Below are 26,795 nucleotides of genomic sequence, written 5' to 3' on the forward strand. Positions count from 1 at the left end.
ATGGGGTTCCTCGACCCGACCCACTTGGACAGGAGACGACGTGGTGAGTACCCCCTAGTCCAGGAAACCAACAGCAGCCCCATGAACCGGTCTTCAAGTTGCGGAAGCTCCTCGTTTCTTCCGAAATGTTCTTCGTCTTCGGTCATCGGTCTCGAAAGCTGGTTCAACAAATATTACCATCTCCGATCTCGAGGATCGCCAAGGTGTATCCTAAGAGTTCACACGTCGAGTATCTGAGGAGTTCACACGCCGGGCATCCGAGGAGCCCCTTTAAGTTCCCAACCTTTATAAATGCCTTATTATTTTTATGCCACACCTCGGGGTTTGAAGTTTTTCACGTGCCGCGGTGTCCTCTTGTAGCTGAGCTCCAATGACGGGCTGCATCCGAGGTGTCTTTTGCATCCGAGCTCCCAACACCGGTCGGCATTCAAGGTGTCATAGATTACCTTGGTCAGGAAAAGGTTGAAGGAGTTGAGCCAAGCTTAATGCCAAAAAATTCCTCTAGGGAGCCAACCACTTGCATCCGAGCTTTATGCTGGACTGCTTCGAGGTGGTGCACCACATTGGCCTTGGGTTACGGAAATTATTTCTGATTGGTGCAGTTTATTATCTTCCGAGATGTATAGCTAGTAGCCCTCAAGGTGTGTGTCAGCCGGTATTCACTTGAAGGATAGCATAAAACTGCTGATCCCAGTAGCCTCTGAGACTCAGGTCGATTTGCAAAATTGGGCCGAGGAACAAATACTTGCTCGTCAACATACTTAGGAACGGAAATGTGGTGCGCAATAGCTCTCAAGACCCAGGATGGGTGCGGCTGACCAACTTGAGGATCGTAATCAACTCAGAAACTATTTTGCAGATTTAATTTCTTGCATTGAATTGTCAATGCAGGAGCCCCCGAACCACTGGTCGGGTGGCAACACCTGATCAGGGGATCGATGTACCCCTTGAATGACTTTTAAATCAGAAGCGCGAAACCCAGTAGCCCCCGAGCCTTAATTTGGGCACGGGTGGCCGAATTAAGGATCGACATGTGTTTGACACAAAATTTTGTTACATTTGAGACGGACTTCTCGACAAGAGAATAAAGATCTCTTAAAGGAGCTGGAGCTATTGAAAGCCAAGCTTGCCGAGTCGCAGAAAGAAGTGGCCAAAATCAAGAAAATCGCTTGCGAGGCATATGGTAAGTTTAATACTTGACCCATGCCGAGCGCTGCTACCTCTTGAGCACTGCGTTGGATTTCCCCAAAGAGGAGTGGATGATGCAGCAAAGTAGCGTAAGTATTTCCCTCAGTTTTTGAGAACCAAGGTATCAATTCAGTAGGAGGCTACGCGCGAGTCCCTCGTACCTACACAAAAACAATAGCTCAACGCAACCAACGCGCTTAGGGGTTGTCAATCCCTTCATGATCACTTACGAAAGTGAGACCTGATAGAGATGATAAATAATATTTTTGGTATTTTTGGTATAAAGATGCAAAGTAAAAAGTAAAAGCAAAGTAAAAGAAAAGCAATAATAAAGTGATGGAGATTAATATGATGAGAAAGAGACTTGGGGGCCATAGGTTTCACTAGTGGATTCTCTCAAGAGCATAAGTATTCTACGGTGGGTGAACAAATTACTGTTGAGCAATTGACAGAATTGAGCATAGTTATGAGAATATCTAGGTATGATCATGTATATAGGCATCACATCCGAGACAAGTAGACCGACTCCTGCCTGCATCTACTACTATTACTCCACTCATCGACCGCTATCCAGCATGCAACTAGAGTATTAAGTTAAAAACAGAGTAACGCCTTAAGCAAGATGACATGATGTAGAGGGATAGTTTCATGCAATATGATAAAAACCCCATCTTGTTATCCTCGATGGCAACGATACAATACGTGCCTTGCTGCCCCTTCTGTCACTGGGAAAGGACACCGCAAGATTGAACCCAAAGCTAAGCACTTCTCCCATGGCAAGAACAACCAATCTAGTAGGCCAAACCAAACTGATAATTCGAAGAGACTTGCAAAGATAACCAATCATACATAAAAGAATTCAGAGAAGATTCAAATATTATTCATAGATAGACTTGATCATAAACCCACAATTCATCGGTCTCAACAAACACACCACAAAAAGAAGATTACATAGAATAGATCTCCACGAGAGAGGGGGAGAACATTGTATTGAGATCCAAAAAGAGAGAAGAAGCCATCTAGCTACTAACTATGGGCCCGTAGGTCTGAAGTAAACTACTCACACTTCATCGGAGAGACTTGGATGATGATGTAGAAGCCCCCCGTGATCGATGCCCCCTCCGGCGGAGCTCCGGAACAGGCCCCAAGATGGGATCTCGTGGATACAAAAAGTTGCGGCGGTGGAATTAGGTTTTTGGCTCCGTATCTGATCGTTTGGGGGTACGTGGATATATATATTGGAGGAAGAAGTACTTCGGTGGAGCTTCGAGGGGCCCACGAGGCAGGGGGCGCAACCTCCACCCTCGTGACCGCCTCGTGGCTTTCTTGACGGAGGGTCCAAGTCTCCTGGATCTTATCTGATGAGAAAATCACGTTTCCGAAGGTTTCATTCCGTTTGGAGTCCGTTTGATACTCCTTTTCTTCGAAACCCTAAAACAGGAAAAAAACAGCAATTCTGGGCTGGGCCTTCGGTTAATAGGTTAGTCCCAAAAATAATATTAAAGTAGATAATAAAGCCCAATAATGTCCAAAACAGTAGACAATATAGCATGGAGTAATCAAAAATTATAGATACGTTGGAGACGTATCAAGCGCCCAGGTGTTCGCGGTGCTGGACCTTGCGAGATCGCGCGCCGTGCGTGTCCATCCCGGGGAGGCCTCCACGTGGGTGGACTCGGGGGTGACGTTGGGCGAGCTCTACTACGTCGTCGGCATGACCAGCCCCACGCTTGCATTCCTGTGCGGTGTTTGCCCGACGGTCAGCGTCGAAGGGTACCTCAGCGGATGAGGCATCGGCCTAATGATGCACAAGTTCGGCACTGGGGCGACCAATGTTCTCGACGCCAGGACCATCAACGCTAACGGTGACCTCCTCGACAAGGTAGCCATGGGGCCGGATCTATTCTGGGACATCCGGGGTGGAGGCGGTGAGAGCCTCGGAGTGGTGGTGTTGTGGAAGCTGAAGCTCTCCGTTGTGCGTCAGACGGTGACGGTGGTCAACATCACCAGGACCTTCAATAGGACCACCGTTGTCGTCCTTGCTAAATGGGTGACGTTCACACTCAGGCCGTTCCTCCCGGGCCTCACCATCCATGCCATGGTGTTGGGCAACAACACGTTCTTCCAGACCCTCTTCCTCGGCAGCTGCTCGTGGCTCGTGGGCAAGATGGACGCGTTCTTCCCGGAGCTCGGCACGACGGCGGCCGACTGCAGGGATATGAGCTGGGTGTGCACCATGGCGTTCATCGGCCTGAGGAGCATCGACATCAACATCCCCCCGGATGGGATGCTGAACCGGACCAACAACCTGAGCGCCAACGTGAAGAACAAGTCAGACTACATGCGGTGTGCCGTGGGCAAGGTGGGTTGGGAGAGCATCTACCGGGATCACCTTATGCGGAACAGCGCCCTGATGATGATCATGGAGCCGCACGACGGCGTGGTTGGCTACGTTATCCCGAACTCCGCCACGCCATACCCGCACCGCAACAATGTTCTCTACAACATATAGTACGTGTCCTTCTGGTGTTGCGCGTCGACGACGGTGCGGCGGAGGCGGCCACCGGGTGGATCAACGACCTATACGGGTTGAAAGTGCAACTATCTCTAGGTGGTTTTGGTAATTCATAACAACATATAGCTCATTGAGCTAATGCTATTCCAAGATGATTATTTCAGGAAAGCTCAATGATTGGCATGGCATGGATGTGAAAGTGGAACCCTCAAAATGCTAAGGACAAAGGATTGGCTCAAGCTCAAAAGCTCAAGACTCTTCATTTTATATTTTAGTGATCCAAGATCACATTGAGTCTTTAGGAAAAGCCAATACTATCAAGGAGGGATGAGGTGTTGCTTAATGAGCCTCTTGCTTCATGTGCTTAGTGATATGCTCCAAAAACCCTCAACTACTTTCCCATATGCACATATGACCTAAACCCTAAGCCAAACTCGGTCCTACCGATTCTTCCTATCCGGCGCCACCGAGTTTCACTTGTCATAAGCCACTGCCAAACCCTAGCAATTCGGTTCTACCGATAGGGATCTCGGTCTCACCGAGATGGGATTGCAAACTCTCTGTTTCCCTTTCGTAACTTTTCGGTCTCACCGAAAGAGCGAATCGGTCCCACCGAGATTGCAATGTAAATTTAGTGTTTCCCTTTTGTAACTTTTCGGTCTCACCGAAAGAGCAAATCGGTCCCACCGAGTTTGCCTGACCAACTCTCTGGTTAGCTAATTACCAAATTCGGTCTCACGGAGTTTGTGTAATCGGTCTCACCGAGATTACGTTATGCCCAAACCCTAACCATATCGGTCCTACCGAGTTGCATGTCAGTCCCACCGAAAATCTCTAACGGTCACTAGGTTTACATTTTCGCTCCGACCGAGTTTGTTGATTCGGTCCCACCGAGATTGGAAAACTGTGTGTAACGGTTGGATTTTGTGTGGAGGCTATATATACCCCTCCACCTCCTCTTCATTCGTGGAGAGAGCCATCAGAACACATACACAATTCCAACTCATATGTTCTGATAGAGAACCACCTACTCATGTGTTGAGACCAAGATATTCCATTCCTACCATATGAATCTTGATCTCTAGCCTTCCCAAGTTGCTTTCCACTCAAAACTTCTTTCCACAAAATCCAAATCCTATGAGAGAGAGTTGAGTGTTGGGGAGACTATCATTTGAAGCACAAGAGCAAGGAGTTCATTACCTACACACCATTTGTTACTTCTTGGAGAGTGGTGTCTCCTAGATTGGCTAGGTGTCACTTGGGAGCCTCCGACAAGATTGTGGAGTTGAACCAAGGAGTTTGTAAGGGCAAGGAGATCGCCTACTTCGTGAAGATCTACCGCTAGTGAGGCAAGTCCTGTGTGGGCGATGGCCATGGTGGGATAGACAAGGTTGCTTCTTCGTGGACCCTTTGTGGGTGGTTGCTTCTTCGTGGACCCTTCGTGGGTGGAGCCCTTTGTGGACTCGCGCAACCGTTACCCTGTGTGGGTGGAGCCCTCCGTGGACTCGCGCAACCGTTACCCTTTGTGGGTTGAAGTCTCCATCAACGTGGATGTAGGATAGCACCACCTATCAGAACCACGGGAAAAACATCCGTGTCTCCAATTGCGTTTGAATTCTCCAAACCCTTCCCTTTACATTCTTGCAAGTTGCATGCTTTACTTTCCACTGCCAATATACTCTTTGCATGCTTGCTTGAATTGTGTGATGATTGCTCGACTTGTCCTATAATAGCTAAAATCTGCCAAGAACTAAAATTGGGAAAAGGTTAAGTTTTTATTTGGTCAAGTAGTCTAATCACCCCCCCTCTAGACATACTTTCGATCCTACAAGTGGTATCAGAGCTTTGGTCTCCATTTGCTTTGATCTCCATAGCTTTTGGTGATCATAGCCTTGGTTTCACAACCTAGGAGAGTATGGCGTCTAGCGAGGGAAATTATCACCGTAGAGGTCCTTACTTTGATGGTACTAATTTTGCTAGTTGGAAGCATAAAATGAAAATGCATATTCTTGGACATAACCCCGCCGTTTGGGCTATTGTGTGTGTTGGTTTGCAAGGTGACTTCTTTGATGGGAAAGAACCAAACCGTGAAGCTACCGCGGATGAGTTGAAGATGCTGCAATACAATGCTCAAGCTTGTGATATTCTCTTCAACGGATTGTGCCCCGAAGAATTCAACAAAATCAGCCGTCTTGAGAATGCAAAGGAAATTTGGGACACTTTAATTGATATGCACGAAGGTACCGACTCCGTCAAGGAATCCAAGTTGGATGTGCTTCAAAGTAAACTTGACAAGTTCAAAATGAAGGATGGTGAAGGTGTCGCTGAAATATACTCTAGGCTTGCTCTCATCACAAATGAGATTGCCGGCTTAGGAAGTGAAGAGATGACCGATAGATTCATCATCAAGAAGATTCTAAGAGCCTTGGATGGAAAATATGATACCGTGTGCACATTGATCCAAATGATGCCCAATTACAAAGATCTCAAGCCAACAGAGGTGCTTGGAAGAATTGTTGCTCATGAGATGTCACTTAAGGATAAAGAGGAACTTCACAACAAGTCAAGTGGTGCCTATAAAGCCTCATGTGAAGCCCCCACATCATCAAGTGAGAAACAAGACTTCAATGAAGAATTGAGCTTAATGGTGAAGAACTTCAACAAGTTCTACAAGAGTAGAAGCAAAGATAGAAGCTTCAAGTCAAGGTCCTACAATGACAAAAGATCTTCTAGTCGAGAGCGAAACTGCTATAGTTGTGGAAGACCCGGACACTATTCCAATGAGTGTACGGCTCCCTACAAGAGAAGAGAAGATTCTCCAAAAAGAAGAAGCAAAGAATCACCACCAAGAGAGAGAAGGAGTAGAGATGATCGTTATGAACGAAGATACTCACGGAGAAGCAAGGATTCGGAAAGAAAGGAAAAATCATCAAGGAGCTACACAAAACGAAGACATCAAGCTCATGTTGGTGAATGGGTATCCGGCTCCGACTCCGACAGCCACTCCGAGAGAAGTTATCACTCCGACTCCGAAGATACTCAAGATGAAGGTGTTGCCGGTCTAGCACTTGTGTCAACCAACTCCTACGACATATTTGACTCACCAAATGAAGGAATTGGAAGATGCTTCATGGCCAAAGGTCCTAAGGTAACACACCCCGAGTATGTTGATTTCAATAGTGATGAAGATGACTAGTTAGGTGATGATTTGCTTGTTGACAACTCTAGTGATGAATACTATGATGAAACGTCAATTAATCATGCTAATAAAGATAAAACGAATGACAATGATAAGGAGAAGATTGAGTCTCTAACTAAAGAACTAAACACTCTTAAGTTAGCTCATGAAACTATCTTCGAAGATCATCGAGAACTTTTAAGAGCTCATGAGAAATTACGCTTTGAAAAGCTCAATCTTGAGCAAGAGCATGAGTTCTTAAAAGCAATCAATGATGATCTCCGCAAGAAAAGTTCTTCTTACATTGCCAAGCATTTACTCTTATCCACTTACATGCCTCAAGTCAAGTCTAGTAACAAGAACAAGAAATATTCTTTCTCTAGCAGTAACAATGATCATGCTAAATCCAATATTGTTGCTTCTAGTAGTTCTCTTGATTCCACTAATGATTCTCTTAGCCAAGTTACACTTGAGCAAGAAAATAGCTTATTGAAGGGAGTTATAGAGAAAGGAGTGTACAAAAGCCTTGCCGGGAGCAAGTAATTCGAGGAAATTGTGCGCAAGCAAGGAATGCACCGGAAGAATCAAGGTGTTGGTTTTGAATGAAAGTTCAATGCCAATGGAGTTGAGTGGGAAGAAGATAAATACCCCAAGACAAAGTTTGTTCCTCAACAAGAGAAGTATGATACTTCTTTCAAGGGGACACAAGCTCAAGATGATCTTCCACCACAAGACTACAAGCAAAAAGGCAAGGACAAGCTTCAAGAGGAAATTGACGCATTTGAAGAAGCTCCTAAGACCTTAATCAAGTGGATTCCCAAGACTACTTCAAGTTCCACTTCATCAAGTACGACTACAACTCCAAGGATTCCCATAAAGATGATGTGGATCCAAAAGAAAAAGAACTAGAGAGTTCTTGAGGGTGACTCCGCCAACATACTTCACTGTTATCATTTTGGCAAGAACAAGTGCAATCAACTTCCACATCTTGTACTAGTTCAAGGAGTCACAAACCCTGTTGGGGATATTACCACTAGGCGTAAACCGGCCTACTTGGGCCAGGTTAACTTCATAATGGTATAAGCAGGTGAAGGCCCAAGGCCTATAGTCGGTTTAGAATCTGTAGCCGTAAACCGACCTGATGTATAACTTGTATTGTAAGTTAGGAATAGAGAGATACCAACCGGGATACGAATATGAACCGGTTGGGACTCTATGGACCGACGGGCGTCACCCGTGTATATAAGGGGACGACCCGGCGGCGGTTCAAGAGAGAAAACGACAACAACTCGAGTCTAGGCGAAGCTTGTTTGCTCCCTAGCCATCGAGACCACATCAATTCCATCACAACTAGACGTAGGCTTTTACCTTCATCGAAGGGGCCGAACTAGTATAAACCCTTCGTGTCTTTGTGTCCGCTTTAACCCCTTCAAGTAAACTCGTAGCGATGGCTCCACGACTAAGTCCTTTCGCTAGGACATCTGCCGTGACAAATCCACGAAAGTTGGCGCCCACCGTGGGGCTATCGCACGATGGTTTGACGATCTTGGAGGTCAAGCTCAAGGGACTCGAAGGCTATGTTGTGGGCCGGATGACCAAGAGTCGTCGGGGCAGGATCTACATCGACGACGCAGGATGGCGTCCCGAGGCCGATTCGATCGAGTACGGGTACCGGGTCCCCTTTGGTGGCATACACGTTTTCATTGGCAAAATCGGTGAGCCTGGGCCTGAGCCGGACATCTGCACCAACCTCATCGAGACGGCTCAGCGTGCGAGATCTACCTGGGCTAAACCGGCCGTGAAGCGTGTCTTCGTTGGAGTCGTCCACGAAGGAGAGCGTGAGGACGAATCAGAACACGGTAGTGAGACCGTCGTCTATTCCGATGACGAGTCCTCGACCGGAGAGACCGAATCGATGTACCAGTTGCAAGACGACCAGATTAGGGGCTGTTCCGATGGCGACAGTATTCCGGACCCCCCAGGCCAGGTCAACCGGGTTGGAATATTCATGGCCGGCACACATGCGGCGAATCACTCTTCGACCGCCGCAGCAATGCTCTCCGAATCAGCAGCGGCAGCAGCAGCAGGGTCAGGAGGCCTTATGCGCCCGCCGGTTCAAGTTCTATCTGAGTTGTTTGATGCACTAGCCGTGCTTATGGCAGAGGACAATCCGGCGGATCAGGAGGCCCATAATGCAGAAATTGCGAAGGTGAGAGAGCAGATCGTGCAAGCCAAAGCGGATCTGGCAGCAGAAAAAGACCGGATGGCTGCAGAGCGGGCCGCTTTGGACGCCCAGGCCTATAAACTCATACTTGACCAGAACGCATCACAGGAGGTTTTGAAGCGGAAGCACAGATCACGCCTGCCGTTAGGGTTTGACCCCCGAAATCTCTTTCACACTCCAGGAGCTGGACCCAGTAATCCGCCGCAGTACCCAGAGACAAACCGGATTGAGGCACCAGGACCAGGGGCGATGGTCCAACCTCGCCTAATGGAACCTCCTCACCAAAACATTGTGGTTCCTCCGCCGGTCCAGACGCCCCCGGGTCATTATTCGAATCCTAAGGACAACCTTGTTGCGGCCGCTGCACGGTTAGAGGCCATCCCAGTCGAAGGGGATTCTCCGCAAGCGATAGAGACGCGCCGGGTTAAGGAGCTCCTCCGGACTGCGCTGATTCAGCAGGAAGCATATTCATACAGCCGTGATCGGATCCACTCTACACCCCGTCCAAGCCGGAGTTATAGCAGGCGTTTGAAAGAACCCGCCGTATCGAGCAATGCGCGAGGCCGTGAAGCAGCCTGTGGCGATAGCCCGACAGGCGGTGTCCGCGATGCGCAGGATGTGGTGGACCGGGCCCGAGCACAAAGGGAGGACGAGTTAGCAGCCCAGGATAATGCGGGTCAACTTATGCCGGTTCGTTCTACCACCTTCGCCGGACTAGGAGTCACATCCGCTTTGGGAGTGCCTTGCTTGATCCCTGCTTTACGTAATGTGCGCCTGCCCAAAGATTTCAAGGGTCCACGCAAGGTGCCGAATTACACCGCTGATTTACCCCCTGAAGCATGGGTAGAGAGTTATGAGATGGCCATGGAAATGCTGGACGTGGATGAGGCCGCATGTGCAAAATACTTCACCATGATGCTTGAGGGCACGGCTCGTACTTGGTTAAAGAGCCTACCACCCAATTCTATCAGCTCATGGGCCCAGTTGCGGGCCCGGTTTATACAGAATTTTAAGGATACCTGTAAGCAGCCCAAGTCCATAGTAGACCTGGCGGCTTGTGTCCAGGAGGAAGGAGAATCAACGACCCGTTCGGTGCGCCGCGTTTCGGAAATTTTGCACTCGTCTGACAGGATTAATTCTGACTCTGCGATCTTAACTCTGGAAGGCAACTGCCAGTTTGAGCCTCTAAAATTGAAGTTGGGACGCATGAAGCGGTTCTGTAATGACATGGGAACCCTCATGGCCGCTTTAGTGAAGTATGCCGATTCGGACAGTACCAAGGATCCCGAGCCTAATGATGATGAAGCAGGGAAGGGAAAGAAGAATAGCAACTCCAAACAGCAGCAGTACAAACTAGCGGGTCATGGAAACGGAGGCAAGCGCAAAGCGGATGGCAGCGTGGACTTTGTGGCCAACACTAATGCACAGGACAGGGGGCAGCGGCGCAGAGGTAAAGCGGCAAAACGTAATGGGGCTCCCAATCCTAACGCAAGCCGTTTGAACTATTTGTTGAATCAGCCTTGCCCGAAGCACGGAACGAAGGAGGCGCCGGCTAACCATCTTTGGAAAGATTGTTATATCATGCAGGAGTTCAAAAACTCTAATGCTTTCCGGTATGATCACGGGTCAGGTGGCGGTTCAGGATCCGGTTTCCACGGGCCGGATCACGATGGAGCTTCCGGTTCAGGTCGCAATCAGGGCGGTCACAATCACCAGAATAATCAGAACAGCCAGCAGCAGCAGCAGCAGCAGTCGGGTTATCAGAGCCAGCCAAAACAGTTGAACAATGGGCAGTATCATATTTTCACAACTAGTTTGGATAAACGCGACCGAAAACTCCACAGGCGAGCGGTGAATTCTGTTGAACCGGCCTTACCACGTTACTTGCGCTGGTCGGAGCAGCCTATCGTGTGGAGCAGAGAGGATCACCCGCCCCGGGTTGATAATCTGGGCCAGCTAGCATTAGTGGTAGACCCTCAGGTGGGGGGTTATAAATTCACCAAGGTACTCATGGATGGAGGAAGCAGTATTAACATATTGTACTATGAGACATTCCGCCGCATGGGTTTAACAGACAAAGATCTCAGATCGTCGAATATGGTGTTCCATGGTGTGGTGCCTAGCAAATCTGCATATCCTGTTGGTAAGATAGCCCCGGATGTGGCCTTTGGGGACGAGCACGACTCCCGGTCGGAAAAACTAACATTTGAGGTGGTGAAGATCCGGAGCCCGTATCACGCCTTGTTTGGCCGGCCGGCTTACGCCAAGTTCATGGCGCGGCCTTGTTATATCTACTTGCAGCTCAAGATGCCGGGTTACAAGGGGACCATAACGGTTCATGGGAGCCGTAGGGTCGCTTTGGAATGTGAGGAAGGTGATGCGGCTTATGCAGAGTCAGTCTGTGCCACGGAGGAGTTGAAGTATTATAAGGACAATGTTGATCCGGCGGATATGACCCCTTTAAAGAAGCCAAGTACAGAGCATGACTCAGATCTGAAGTTCAAATCGGCAGCTGAGACCAAGCTTGTTGACTTCGTGCCCGGTGATTCGTCCAAGCAGTTCACTATCAGTGCCAACCTGGATCCCAAATAGGAAAGCGCGCTCATCGAGTTCATCCGTGAGAATCGGGACATTTTTGCATGGAAGCCGTCTGACATGCCAGGTGTACCGAGGGAACTCGCTGAGCACACTCTTAATGTGGATCCTAAGTATAAACCGGTGAAACAGTTCCTCCGCCGGTTTAACGAAGAAAGACGCAAAGCCATTGGAGAGGAAGTGGCCAGGCTTCTAGCAGCTGGTTTTATTATTGAGGTGTTCCATCCAGAGTGGCTTGCTAATCCGGTGCTGGTTCTTAAGAAAAACGACACTTGGCGTATGTGTGTGGATTACACAGATCTTAACAAAGCCTGTCCGGCAGATCCTTTTGCCCTCCCCCGTATTGACCAAATCATTGATGCCACGGCGGGTTGTGAGCGTTTGAGTTTTTTGGATGCATACTCTGGATATCATCAGATCAAGATGGCGGTTAAGGACCAGGAGAAAACAACATTTATTACTCCCTTTGGAGCCTTCTGCTATGTATCTATGCCCTTCGGGCTCAAGAGTGCCCAAGCCACCTATCAACGGTGTATACAGAATTGCCTGCATAAATAGATCGGCCGCAATGTGCACGCCTATGTGGATGATATTGTAGTGAAGTCAAGACAGAAGGAGACGCTGGTGGATGATTTGAAGGAGACCTTTGACAACTTGCGAGTTTACAAGATGATGCTTAATCCGGCCAAGTGTGTCTTTGGTGTTCCGGCAGGCAAGTTATTGGGTTTCCTGGTGTCTAACAGAGGAATCGAGGCTAACCTGGAGAAGATTACGGCTATTACATCCCTAGCTAAACCAAAATGTATCAACGATGTTCAGCGTTTGGCGGGCCGGATCGCTGCACTAAGCCGGTTTATCAGCCGCCTCGGAGAGAAGTCCATTCCTTTGTACCAAATGCTGAAGAAGACAGACCATTTCATTTGGAGTCCGGCTGCTGATGAAGCATTTGAGGACCTGAAGCGGCAATTAGCCAATCCGCCTGTTCTTGCAGCTCCGGTCGACAAGGAGCCACTATTATTATACGTAGCGGCCAATGCTCGGGCAGTTAGCGTGGCTATTGTGGTGGAACGCAAAGAGGCAGGCAAGGAATATCCGGTTCAGCGGCCGGTTTATTATATCAGCGAGGTGCTTATTGAATCCAAGCAAAGGTATCCGCATTGGCAGAAGCCGGTCTATGGTGTTTTTATGGCCAGTCGGAAGTTGAAGCAGTATTTTCAAGGGCACCCCATCACAGTGGTCAGTTCAGCTCCCTTGGGTGATATTATACAGAACCGGGAGGCGACTGGCCGGATTGCCAAGTGGGCTATAGAGCTTGGGCCACACGGACTGAAGTACGTGCCTCGGACGGCAGTGAAGTCTCAAGCACTTGTTGATTTCATCAATGACTGGACGGAGTTACAAGCACCAGAGGAGAAGCCGGATCACACATATTGGACTATTCATTTTGACGGATCCAGGCAATTGGAAGGCTCGGGGCTGGAGTCGTATTAACTTCTCCACGAGGTGATAAGTTTTGTTATGTTCTCCGCTTAATGTTCCCTTGTACTAATAATGCAGCTGAGTACGAAGCCTTGCTCCATGGTCTCCGGATGGCTAAAGAGATGAATTTAAGCCGGGTTAAGTGCTTTGGTGACTCGGACCTAGTGGCTCAACAGGTGTCTGGCACTTGGGATTCTAAGGACCCGCTCATGGCTGCATATCGTCGGGAAGTGGATAATATTGCAGGTTGTTTCAAGGGTTATCAAGTGGATCATGTGGACCGTCGGAAGAATGAAGCGGTGGATGCTTTAAGCCGGTTGGGCTCTCAGCGTAAACCAGTCCCGCCTAACATCTTTTTGGACGTGTTGCACAACCCGTCGGTCAAGCTCCCAGGTGAGGTGGATTTGGCTATCCCTGATCCGGAGGCTCAATTGGTGGCAGCCCTGCATGTTATTCCGGATTGGACAGTTCCTTATCTTGCGTACATGAACCGGGGGGAGTTACCAGAGGATGAGATTCTGGCCAGGCAGATAGTCCGGCGATCCAAGTCTACGACGATTGTCAATGGTGAATTACATCATTGCAGTGTATCAGGGGCGTTTCAACATTGTGTTTCTCCTGAGGAAGGCCGTGAAATCTTAAGAGAAATCCATGAAGGGGATTGTGGACACCACGCCGGTTCAAAGTCTCTGGTGGCAAAGGCGTTTCGTCACGGGTTCTACTGGTTGACAGCACATGCTGACGCGGAGGACTTGGTTAAATGGTGTGATGGATGTCAGAAATTTTCAAGGCGTGCTCATGTGCCGGCTCAAGAATTGAGGATGATCCCAATAACATGGCCGTTTGCAACTTGGGGGCTGGATATGGTTGGGCCTTTTAAAAGATCCAAGGATAAGAAAATCCACCTTTTGGTGGCAGTTGACAAATTTACCAAGTGGGTTGAAGCGGAGCCTGTCAGCAAGTGTGATGCAGCAACAGCGGTGCAGTTCATCAAGAAGGTGATTTTCCGGTTTGGTTTTCCACACAGTATCATTACTGACAATGGTACCAATTTATCCAAGGGCGCTATGAAGGAGTTCTGTGAACGTGAGCACATCCGACTTGACGTGTCGTCAGTGGCACACCCCAGTCCAATGGACAGGCAGAACGAGCTAATCAGGAAATCTTGCGAGGCATCAAACCCCGGCTTATGGTCCCATTGCAAAGAACACCAGGATGTTGGGTTGAAGAGCTACCATCTGTATTATGGAGTATCAATACTACGCCAAACCGGTCCACAGGATACACGCCATTTTTCATGGTCTATGGAGCAGAGGCAGTTCTCCCTAGTGACATCCGGCACGATTCGCCTCGTGTGGCAGCTTATGTTGAAGCAGACAATGAGACAGCACGGCAAGACGCTTTGGACCTATTGGACGAGGAGCGTGATATAGCGGCTGCCCGTTCGGCGATTTACCAGCAAGATCTTCGTCGCTATCACAGTCGCCGGGTTAGAACCAGAACTTTTCAAGAAGGAGATTTGGTGCTTCGACTCATCCAAGATCAAACGGATATGCACAAGTTATCCCCACCTTGGGAGGGACCTTTCATGGTCAGCAAGAATTTGCATAACGGGTCATACTATCTGATTGATATTCGAGGGCATCAAGACTCACGTACATCAGACGAGGAGACCAACAGGCCGTGGAATATAGCTCATCTTCGGCCTTACTATACTTGAGCCATCGGCTCTATCTATGTACATATCATGACAATGTATATATTATCTTTGATATATCAAACCGGAGCCTCAGCTAAAGCGGGGTCTCTGTCTTTCTCATCATGCGAGGTTACACGGAGTGGTTCTGTTTAAAGCGGCCTCCGGTTTACCCCTTGACATTTGTTTTTTATATATCACTGGGGGCCTTGGTCGTATCCGAACCAACGAACACCCTTTGATAGGCGACAGCCACCAGATCATTTGGGGACATGGTCAAGTCTGAACCAGTCACGCCTCTTGGTCGGCCTAAGGCCACAAAATCACTTGGGGGCATGGTCGAACCCGAACCATTGCCACGCCTCTTGATCTGGCATATATGCCACGAATCATTTGGGGACCTGGCTGACTTGAATCATTGTCACTCCTATTGGGGGCCTTGATCATGTCCGACCATGGTAATACCATCTGATCAGCTCAGTATAGCATATTTTTGCAAATGGTTTTTTATCATTGCTTTTGCTTCCATGTTATTTTCATGGTTTGTTTTTTCTTTGCTTTTGTCGGATTTATTTTATGTCGACAAACCCCTTTTTTCCGATTCAACCGATGGATTTGATTCCCCTTTAATCCGGAGGAGTATGCCCGGTTTACCTTTTTCCTGTTAACATCATGGAGTAACAAGGGGGCTCGTATTGATTCAGTACGATTTATACGGGAGCTATTTTCTCCCACCTTTTTTCTTTCGACGGTAATGGTTTATAAAACCGCCGCTTCAGGCTTGGCTAAGCCAGCTTCATACCCAAACATGGCAGGTATTTATGTATCATATATTTGTTATATTACTGATACACATATCAGGATCATAAACCGGCTGGTGGTATAACCGCCACCGAAGTTCAAATTCTTCTGCTTGCAGGAAATATGAATTGGAGTTCTTCAAACGAAAGATTCAGTACTTATGCACGAAGGCATATTCCAGTTAGAAGCATTAACTATCCTATTACAGGGCAACACGGTACCCAAAAAAGATCATTGTTCTTCTCGGAAGGTATTACAAACAGCTCTCCAAACCGGCTTCTGGTTCAAGCCTGCTCCTCATCCTCCGCCGCTTCAGCTTCCTCGTCTCTACCCATTGGCTGGAAATCAACAGTGGTCCAGTCGATTCCCATTAAAGCTTGGAAAACAACTTCTTCATGGATCAGGGAAGACGGTTCAATATCAGGGGCATAAGTGTGCTTACGGATTGGAGGGATCAGATTCTCCGCTTCAACAGTTGGGGCAGGCACTCGCTTGTTTTGCTCGTTATATTGCGCTTGATAATGCGTCAAATCTGCCTCTTCAGCTAGCTGGCAAGCCAGAGGGCGCACTGCACGGTTTATTGCCCTTAAATCCTCTTCGTTGAATTCAGAGCCATCTTCTTTCAGGCTGGGATAGCCTTGAGCTGCTTCCACAGGATCAAAATCTGGTACCCATGCCTTTGCCCGGATTAAGGCATTGATGGCTCCGGTTCGGGCAGCGGATTTTTTCAGCTCTTCAATCCGGCTGGAAGCATTGACAACTTGCTAAGAGTGTCCTGGATTAAAGAGGGTGCCGGGTTGTTGTGAGAAGCTGTGGTGATGATCCGTTGGGCTCCGGTATATAATTGTTCCACCAAGGTGTAGGCAGCTTTTAATTTCTTCCGCACATCATTTCCTAAGTGCCCAATACGTGTGCCTACAACAAGATTGGAATGGTCTCAAACCAGATTTACGCTACAGCAGGTTCAAATTATCACAGAAGTTACAAGGAGCTTACCAAAGATTGCAGCAGTCATGGAGTGTATTTGCCGCTGTACGGCCGTCAGTTCATCCACCACCGGTTTAAGGGCAGCTTCAGCATTTTCCGCTCTTTTGGTTAAACCAGCCTTCTCAGTGGCCCAGTCAGCCCGCTCTTTCTTGAAGCCTTTTTTCAGCCGTTCAGCAGTGCTCAAAGCACTGGTTAATTCTTGCTTTGCCTTATCTGTTTCAGCCTGCTGGGTTTTCAAGGCCTCTTGCAAATCGGCAACTCCATCCTCCTTGATTTTCACCTCAGCCTGCACACAGACAGCGTTTAAGCTTTGCACAGGCGATCCAAGGAGTTGAAGTATCAACCACATAACAAAGTTATATGCCTGATACTTGGGGGCTAATGCACCTTCAATTTTTATATATTACTCGATCATAAAGTCCCAAGCTCAATACAAGTATTCAACTTGGCACTTGGGGGCTAATGGCTATTCGATCAAGTTATGTTCTAAGGACAGTTCTCTATTGGAGCCCCGGTTTACTTATGTTAAGTTAGACCGGTTCTTGCGGGCTATACCGATCGGTTTCAAGAATGTTCAGGATCAAGTCCCGGTTTGACCAACGTTACAAACCAGCCCTTGGGGGCTAGAAGGATGGAGGTAATGGCAGCAAGGAAAAAAAGTAAGTTACCTCAAATTTATCCCTCATCATTTTGACCAGGCCAGCTTCACAGTCACGGCTAGTGTAAAGCCGGTTTAAATAGCCGGAGTGAAGATCTTGGGCACTCAGAGCAGCATATGTCTCTAGTTCAACATCCCATTTTCTTTTGTTCAAAGCGGAAAAATCCTCTTTGATAGTATGCTTGGTAAGGGTGACAGGATTCTCGAGTTCAGAGCGGCCCACACCGGTAATCACAACATCATCATCTTTGGACTCGCCAGTTTGTGTTGGTGCGGCCGTTTGGTCAGCAGGAGTGTGGGATTTCTCAATCTGGATGGAGCTGGCAGGCGGATCGGCAGAGGCTGGAGTATTAACAAGCCCTTCTTCGGGAATAACGTCGTCTTGCAAAGGAGGATCATTGGGGATATCTTCAGAAGTAAACATTTCACGATCCGGTGCTTGGTCATGTTCTGGGGCTACATCTTCTTCAGCCGCTTTATCCAGGCGGGCCTTCTTGCTTGGTTTCGGTTTAGCCCTGAAAGAAAAACAAAAAGTCAAGGAAAAGCATAAGCCATTATGCGGTATACTGGAAGCATATGTTCAGTTTAACTTACCCAGCAACTGTTTTCAAAGGTGGTAGCTGAGTGGCTGACGATTCACCAGATGATGAATGAGAAGTGACCTGATAATCGGAGTCGGATGGATTAAGAGGTTGACGGAAGAAACCCGCTTTACGATTTAAATCAATAAAAAGGTCGGAGACCTCGGAGCGGCGTTTTCGAACCGGACTGTTTGGTAAACCGGCAGAGGTAACTACCTGGCCACTGTGCCGGGTTGTGCGGCGAGCTTCGTGTTGCTGGGTCTTCATAAGAAATTGGGAATCCAGATAAGCAAGAGGATGAGAAAATTTAACTTCCGGTTTGCCCGGCGAAATTTTGGCAAAGGCAAGATTTCTGAATCGGAAGAGAGAATGGTTACCTCAACGAAACCCGCATTGCTGGCTTCAGCGTCATCCTGACAAGCATTATCATCAATAAGGCGTGTAAAAAGCAAGCCAAGTGAATCAAGTTCTACCTCAAGATCCGGATTACCCACATCATCATCAATGGCTGGGTCAGATGAAGAGGTGGTTTTTCTCTTATGAGCTGGTTTCTTGATAACCTTGGTCTTGGGCCGGGTTGGCCGTCCTGCCTTCTCCATTTTGTCTTGAGGAAGTTTCTTGCTCCAAAACGGATTATCGCCCTGGATCGGCAGTAATTAAATGTTAAACATATAAAACAGTAACTGGTTCAACGATAGAGCAATTAAAATATTACTGCTGGCGGTTTGTTGGTGGTGCAGTAAGGAGGCAGACCGGTTTGAGCACAGAGGTGCTCCGGTTCATTCAGCATCTTTTTCACAGATTCTGTGACTTCGTCATCAGGGAGTTGGATTTTAGTGTGTCGGAGTGGGTCATCGACACTATCAGTATACTTGCACATCAAATTGGGGCGCCGGCTTAGAGGCAAAATGCTCCATGATATCCAGCAGCGTGCAAGGTCTATTCCTGTTAAACCATTGGCCATGAAGGCCCAGAGCTTGGACAGTTGAGGAGCATATTTAATTCTCTCCTTGGCGCTTAGCCTTTGTGGAAAAGGGTGAGTGTTGCTGAGCCGTTCCGGAAGGAAGCCAGGCAAGGGATTTTCATTGTTAGGGGAGGTATCCTTGCAATAAAACCAAGTTGCGTTCCACTCCTTGGGGTGAGTATGGAGTTTGACGTGGGGATAGGTGATTTCTTTCCTTTTCTGAATGGCCATACCGCCCAGTTCGGTATTAGGGCCGTCAGTGAATTCAGTACGGCGGTTCAGATGAAAGAGATCTCTAAATAACTCGACTGAAGGATCCTCTTGAAGGTATGCCCCAGAAAGTACTTGAAAGTGACATAGATTGGTGACGGAGTTGGGGCCAATATCCTGTGGACGGAGTTGAAAGTTGGCTAACACATCCCGATAAAACTTAGAGCCGGGCGGTTTGAAGCCCCGGGCCATATGATCTGCGAAGACCACGACCTCTCCTTCCTGGGGCGTAGGAGGACATTCATCTCCAGGAACCCTCCAGTGGATCGTATCTTTACTATCCAAAGCGCCGATCAGGACTAGATCGTCCAACTGTGATTCTGTGACACGAGAGGGAACCCAGTTGCACTCATACACTTGTTTTGCCATGACGAGATCTACAAGAAATAGGTAATCCAGTTCAAGGACATGCCGGGTAAAAAAGGGTGTTAATCTAACTATGATAAACCGGCGGCCGTACCTATAAACCGGTTTTCTACAATGCGGCGTCAAATGGATTCTGGCGGTTCAACCAGGGGACTAATGATAGATACCGGTTTAGCAGTTTTTTCTATGGTAAAGTTAAACCGCCTGATCTAGGCGTCGGAAGCAATTGAAGCTATGGATAATTGTGTATGCAGAAACAAGTTTCACAAAATCGAGTTACAGCCGCGGATCTACAGCAAGCTCACAAAACAGGAAATATTCCGAAGAGTAAGGCGGAAACAGAAGTGAACCATTGAGCGGATATGTGCGGGAGATCTATGGGATTAGATAAGAAGTTGCAAGCGGATGCTTAGGGATCGCTACTGAACACAGCAAGAGTTCGCGGATTCATTCAAGATCAGAGAACAGATATGAGCGCGTGATGAACACAGCACGAACACGGAACCCTAAGAACGGATCTAGGTTAAGAAGAGGAGAAAGCTTACCGGGAACAGAGAAGATGCGGGAAAGTGCCGCAATACTCTGGTACATTCAGGTTGATGTAGCGGCCTGAGGCGAGGCAGAGGTCGAGGCGGTGGCGGAGCTCCAAAGCCGGCGACGTGAGGAAGAAGAAGAAGAAGAGACGAAGGAGAAAGGAAAGAAATGACCCTTCGGTCTTATTTATAAAGGCAACAGAGTTAGGTCAAGCACGCGGATCCAGGAGCTGCCGTTAAAAGAGGGCGTTATAAATGACAAATTTCATGATGACAACATGGCGGTTTACCAATTACCAGAAGATGTCCAAGATACAAGATTTTGTGAAGGATTGACATGAACCAGTTCAAATCAATCTGGGGCCTAATGTTGGGGATATTGCCACTAGGCGTAAACCGGCCTACTTGGGCCAGGTTAACTTCATAATGGTATAAGCAGGTGAAGGCCCAAGGCCTATAGTCGGTTTAGAATCTGTAGCCGTAAACCGACCTGATGTATAACTTGTATTGTAAGTTAGAAATAGAGAGATACCAACCGGGATACGAATATGAACCGGTTGGGACTCTATGGACTGACGGGCGTCACCCGTGTATATAAGGGGACGACCCGGCGGCGGTTCAAGAGAGACAACGACAACAACTCGAGTCTAGGCGAAGCTTGTTTGCTCCCTAGCCATCGAGACCACATCAATTCCATCACAACTAGACGTAGGATTTTACCTTCATCGAAGGGGCCGAACTAGTATAAACCCTTCGTGCCTTTGTGTCCGCTTTAACCCCTTCAAGTAAACTCGTAGCGATGGCTCCACGACTAAGTCCTTTCGCTAGGACATCTGTCGTGACAAATCCACAACAAACCCTCTTGTTGGTAAGACAAGGGACAAGGTAACCTAAAAGTTTTCATGGACATCATCTTGTGTGTGCATCACTCTATGTCTATGGATATCCTTATTTGTTCCTTGTGGGACTAACCCATGTAGGTATTGAAAGTGCAATTCACTCAAATGGATAGCTCCAAGTGATCTACATCAACATTGAGCATCCACATCTTCAACATCTACATGAAGTCATCATCGACAAAACCCGAGGTTAGTTCATCCCTCTTAGGGGGGATATCACATCTAGGGGGAGCTTTACTCTAAGACTTGAGATAAAGCAACTCTAACGATGTGAACACAACAATGCTTTATGTAAAAGTGGTAACCCCACTTGAGCTTAAACGATGAGTATGACCTACGATCAAGTGTTCTCACTTGACTCCTAAGTCAATATACTCATATATAGATGACCTAGTCATCGCAAATTGCTTGATAGATGCTAGAATTGGTTGTGCATGCCTTGTCACATATTTCATTTGCCATCTTATTGTGTGAGCATGCTGGTTGCATATTTTACTCATTCGAGGATATCCACTTGTTGTTTTGATTGTTTGGTTTTATTTCCTTTTGCCAAGTGGATGGACAAGAGTGCCTAAGAACCTCCTCTAGCTATCTATGCTTTTCTCGTCTCAAACTCTATTCATGCTGCATCACAAAATTTGATCAAGTCAGATTCGAACCACTCTGTGTGAGGAGCGCTCGGAGTCCCCGATTCGTCATAGACTTAAACTTCCAAAACCTCTTTATGATTCTCGGTCTGACCGATACCCCACTTTCGGTCCTACTGAGATCATTAAGTTGATCTAAGTTTTCGATCTCGGTGCAACCGATTTGAACATTTTGGTCACACCGAGTTTCAGTAACTGCTTGCAGTTATGAATCTCGGTGCCACCGAGTTGTTCCACTCGGTCACACCGACAGGGTCGGGCTATATATAGTCACGGGCAAAAATTAGGAAATTTCTCCGAACCCCTTCGCCCGCGTGATAGCCTGCTCTGCCAACGTGGTCTTTGGATCGTCTCCTCGCCGCCAGCCGCCTCCAGTCGCTGGTCTCTGTCGCCGTCAACGGGAATTCTACCCCGCCGTTGCCGCCGTAGCGAGTCTCCGCCGAACTAGGCTATGGACTCGATCTTTGTGCCATTCTCCAATCTGATTCTTAGCACATTGTGATCATCATGATTCTTGCCACGATTGAAACACTCCTATCCAGTCAATGCGCTCGTAGATTAGGTTTGATTCGAAAATTTTAGGGTTAGGTTTCCGCCGAAACCATCTCGGACCCACCGAGTTGAAAAACTCGGTCCCACCGATTTGGCTTATGCCATTGCACAAGTGAGACTCGGTCTAACCGAGAATTACTTATCGGTGTGACCGATTTTGGAACTTTGTGGAACCCTAGCAGTCTCGGTGCCACCGAACTGTGACTCGGTCTGACCGAGTTCACTAGTTTAGGTTCCAAAACTGCTTCGGTATCACCGAGTTTAAAAATCGGTAGATCCGAGATGATTTCAGTGGGAAACTAAAACTAAGTTTTTGGATCATTCTTTTGCAAAAATTTCTGCATTTTGTGATGCTCATCTATTCTACCTCATCTATAAACTATTCACAGGGTCAGCAGTCAGCTTGTTCAACATGTCAGATCAGAGTGACAGCCAGAATGTGTCATAACAACAAGTGGTGATGAGTGAGGGCACTAGTCCCTCCAGCTCTTCAGATGATGGCAGCAGAAGTACCCCAAGCAATCTGCCAAAAGCTGCCACTAGACAGAGGAAGAAGAGAACTTCAGATTCTGAAGATGAAGATTATGTGGCAGAGGAAGAGGCCACATCAAAGAGAGTTGAGCCAGCGCAAGGCACAAAGCCAAGCTTAAAGATCAAAAGGCCAGCAGGCAGGCAGCCTATGTCAAAGGCTAGAGCTTCAACTGAAAAGCCTGCACCCAAAGAGCCAGTTGCTGCTGAAGGCAAGAAGAGGAAGGAAAGGGTTAAGAAGACCGTAGCCAGAGTGCTTGGAAAGGCTTTCATCATGGAAGAGGAAGAGGAAGAAGAGGTTGCTGCACCAGCACCTAAGGCACCCAAGCTAATGGGTGATGCTATCAAATCAGGGGCTACTGCATCTAAGCCCAAGGCTGCATCAAAGGTCAAGACAGCACCAAAGAGAAATACAAGGAGCATACCTGCTGCTAAGAAGAACAAGGCCCCAGTGCCTGAAGCTGCTGAAGAAGAGGATGAAGAGCAAGTTTTCAGAAAACTCAACCCCAAGATCCCATACCACAATGATGCTCATCCTGTGGCTGAGGATATGAAGCTTAGGAGAGACTCAGGGCTCAGGAAGTGGAGAGAAGCAGACCCGTATGCTTCAAGGAGGAGGACTACTGTGGATTACAGATTTCACACCAAGGAACAGCAAGATTTCTATGAGACAGTACTGCTTGACAAGAAGCCCATTGTTTGTGACATGAGATGGGTCGACTGGACCTACATGAAGGAAAATGAGGAACACTACCCTGGAGTGTATGACAGCTTTAGTGCTTGTGGAGTTGCAGACTTTGTTAGGCAGAAGCTCACAAAGTGGAACGAGGAGCTTATCATGCAATTCTACTCCACAGCACATTTTTATCCAGATGGTAAGATCACATGGATGTCAGAAGGAACCAGATATCAGTCAACAGTTGCTAAGTGGGCACAGCTCATTAATGCCCTAGAGGAGCAAGCAGATGATTTGGACATTTATGCCAAGAAGAAGATGAACCACAACTCAATGTCCAACATGTACAAGGAAATTCCAAATGAAGCACTTGACACTTTCAAGTTTGGGTCTGTGCATTATCTTCTGTCAGGGCTGCCTACTATAAATTGGATATTGAGGCACACTCTCTTGCCCAAGTCTGGAGATCACAAGATGATCAGAGGCCATGCAATCAATTTGCTTCATGTATTTGATGTGCCACAGAAGTTCAAGGTGATGAGCCTCATAGTAGAGACTATCAAGAGGACAGCAGCTGACCAGAAGAGGAGATGTGGATATGCCCCATAAATTCAGGAGATCATTAACTCCAAGATGGGCACGGGCATATACTTGTTGGACAAGGAACATTTGCCCATCCGTCCAGATTTTGAGGATAATCAAGTTATTATGACTGAGAATGAGCCATCATCTGCCCAAGCACAAGCAAAGAAGGAGAAGGCAAGGAAGGAGAAAGCTGCCAAGATGCCAACCCAAGAGGAGGCATCTGAGTATTTCCTGAAAAATAAACAAGAGCAGCTTGGTTACCTAATTGCATCCACCCTGCGGATTGAGAAAGGACTAGCCACCCTAACTCAGAACCAGGCAAGCCTAGAGAGAATCATGGAACAAAAGTTCTATGACTTGGATGTCAAGGTAACAGAGATTCAGACTGCAGTGGAGCAGCTCCAGGATGACATGCAGGAGAGGAGAGGCAGGACTACAACTGATGCCTTTGCCAGAGTGCCACGAGGTTCGAGGTCGTCTGCCGTGCCAGTTGTTGACACCAGAGCCACCACTTTAGCACCAACTACAGCCTCAGTTCCACCAGCTCCAGCATCTACTTCAGCTCCAACTCCAGCGTCTACTTCAGCGTCTACGGAAGCCTTCGTCCTTGGAGTGATCCGGGCTCCACCACCACCTGAAGATCAAGCCTGAGCGTCGATCTAGCACTATGCATTTTCTAGGAACTTTTTGGTAACTTGTTGCCAAAGGGGGAGAAAAATGTATAGATCATAGGCTTCGAGAGAGAGAGTGTTGCTTTTTTCTCTCTTGCTTTATTTGGTGGTTTTTCAAACTTTGTTTGCTTTTGAGTGCTTGAGATACTACGTCATTATCCGTGAGACATTGATGATCATGTGTTTGATCATAAGCTACACTTAATGTTTGCTTAATGTTATTATCTTATCTATCTTATGTGATCATTCACTATTCTTGGTGATGAGTGCATGTACTTCATTCTTATCATTTTAAGCGCTCCACCAAGATGTATGTGACATGGAAGAGTAACCCATGACTCTAACTCCTGTGCATTTGCAGTCCAAAGCAAATTTTAAATATGCACAAATTTAGGGGGAGCTCTTACTTATCACATACTTCTCAAAGCGACGATATATTTCATGCTTATTATCATTTGTCGAAGCTTTGATCTATATGTTGTCATCAATTACCAAAAAGGGGGAGATTGAAAGTGCAACTATCTCTAGGTGGTTTTGGTAATTCATAACAACATATAGCTCATTGAGCTAATGCTATTCCAAGATGATTATTTCAGGAAAGCTCAATGATTGGTATGGCATGGATGTGAAAGTGGAACCCTCAAAATGCTAAGGACAAAGGATTGGCTCAAGCTCAAAAGCTCAAGACTCTTCATTTTATATTTTAGTGATCCAAGATCACATTGAGTCTTTAGGAAAAGGCAATACTATCAAGGAGGGATGAGGTGTTGCTTAATGAGCCTCTTGCTTCATGTGCTTAGTGATATGCTCCAAAAACCCTCAACTACTTTCCCATATCCACATATGACCTAAACCCTAAGCCAAACTCGGTCCTACCGATTCTTCCTATCCGGCGCCACCGAGTTTCATTTGTCATAAGCCACTGCCAAACCCTAGCAATTCGGTTCTACCGATAGGGATCTCGGTCTCACCGAGATGGGATTGCAAACTCTATGTTTCCCTTTCGTAACTTTTCGGTCTCACCAAAAGAGCGAATCGGTCCCACCGAGATTGCAATGTAAATTCAGTGTTTCCCTTTTGTAACTTTTCGGTCTCACCGAAAGAGCAAATCGGTCCCACCGAGTTTGCCTGACCAACTCTCTGGTTAGCAAATTACCAAATTCGGTCTCACCGAGTTTGTGTAATCGGTCTCACCGAGATTACGTTATGCCCAAACCCTAACCATATCGGTCCTACCGAGTTGCATGTCAGTCCCACCGAAAATCTCTAACGGTCACTAAGTTTACATTTTCGCTCCGACCGAGTTTGTTGATTCGGTCCCACCGAGATTGGAAAACTGTGTGTACCGGTTGGATTTTGTGTGGAGGCTATATATACCCCTCCACCTCCTCTTCATTCGTGGAGAGAGCCATCAGAACACATACACAATTCCAACTCATATGTTCTGATAGAGAACCACCTACTCATGTGTTGAGACCAAGATATTCCATTCCTACCATATGAATCTTGATCTCTAGCCTTCCCAAGTTGCTTTCCACTTAAATCTTCTTTCCACAAAATCCAAATCCTATGAGAGAGAGTTGAGTGTTGGGGAGACTATCATTTGAAGCACAAGAGCAAGGAGTTCATTACCTACACGCCATTTGTTACTTCTTGGAGAGTGGTGTCTCCTAGATTGTCTAGGTGTCACTTGGGAGCCTCCGACAAGATTGTGGAGTTGAACCAAGGAGTTTGTAAGGGCAAGGAGATCGCCTACTTCGTGAAGATCTACCGCTAGTGAGGCAAGTCCTGTGTGGGCGATGGCCATGGTGGGATAGACAAGGTTGCTTCTTCGTGGACCCTTTGTGGGTGGTTGCTTCTTCGTGGACCCTTCGTGGGTGGAGCCCTTTGTGGACTCGCGCAACCGTTACCCTGTGTGGGTGGAGCCCTCCGTGGACTCGCGCAACCGTTACCCTTTGTGGGTTGAAGTCCCCATCAACGTGGATGTAGGATAGCACCACCTATCCGAACCACGGGAAAAACATTCGTGTCTCCAATTGCGTTTGAATTCTCCAAACCCTTCCCTTTACATTTTTGCAAGTTGCATGCTTTACTTTCCGCTGCCAATATACTCTTTGCATGCTTACTTGAATTGTGTGATGATTGCTTGACTTGTCCTATAATAGCTAAAATCTACCAAGAACTAAAATTAGGAAAAGTTTA

The 26,795-nt window shown here is 47.4% G+C and overlaps 1 pseudogene; it reads left to right on the plus strand.

The window, feature by feature from the left end:
• LOC123056806 (berberine bridge enzyme-like Cyn d 4) overlaps positions 1–26,795 on the plus strand; it is a 27,358-nt pseudogene continuing 563 nt past the window's right edge.

Source organism: Triticum aestivum, chromosome 3A, assembly GCF_018294505.1.
Source record: "Triticum aestivum cultivar Chinese Spring chromosome 3A, IWGSC CS RefSeq v2.1, whole genome shotgun sequence".
Classification (NCBI taxonomy): Eukaryota; Viridiplantae; Streptophyta; class Magnoliopsida; order Poales; family Poaceae; genus Triticum; species Triticum aestivum.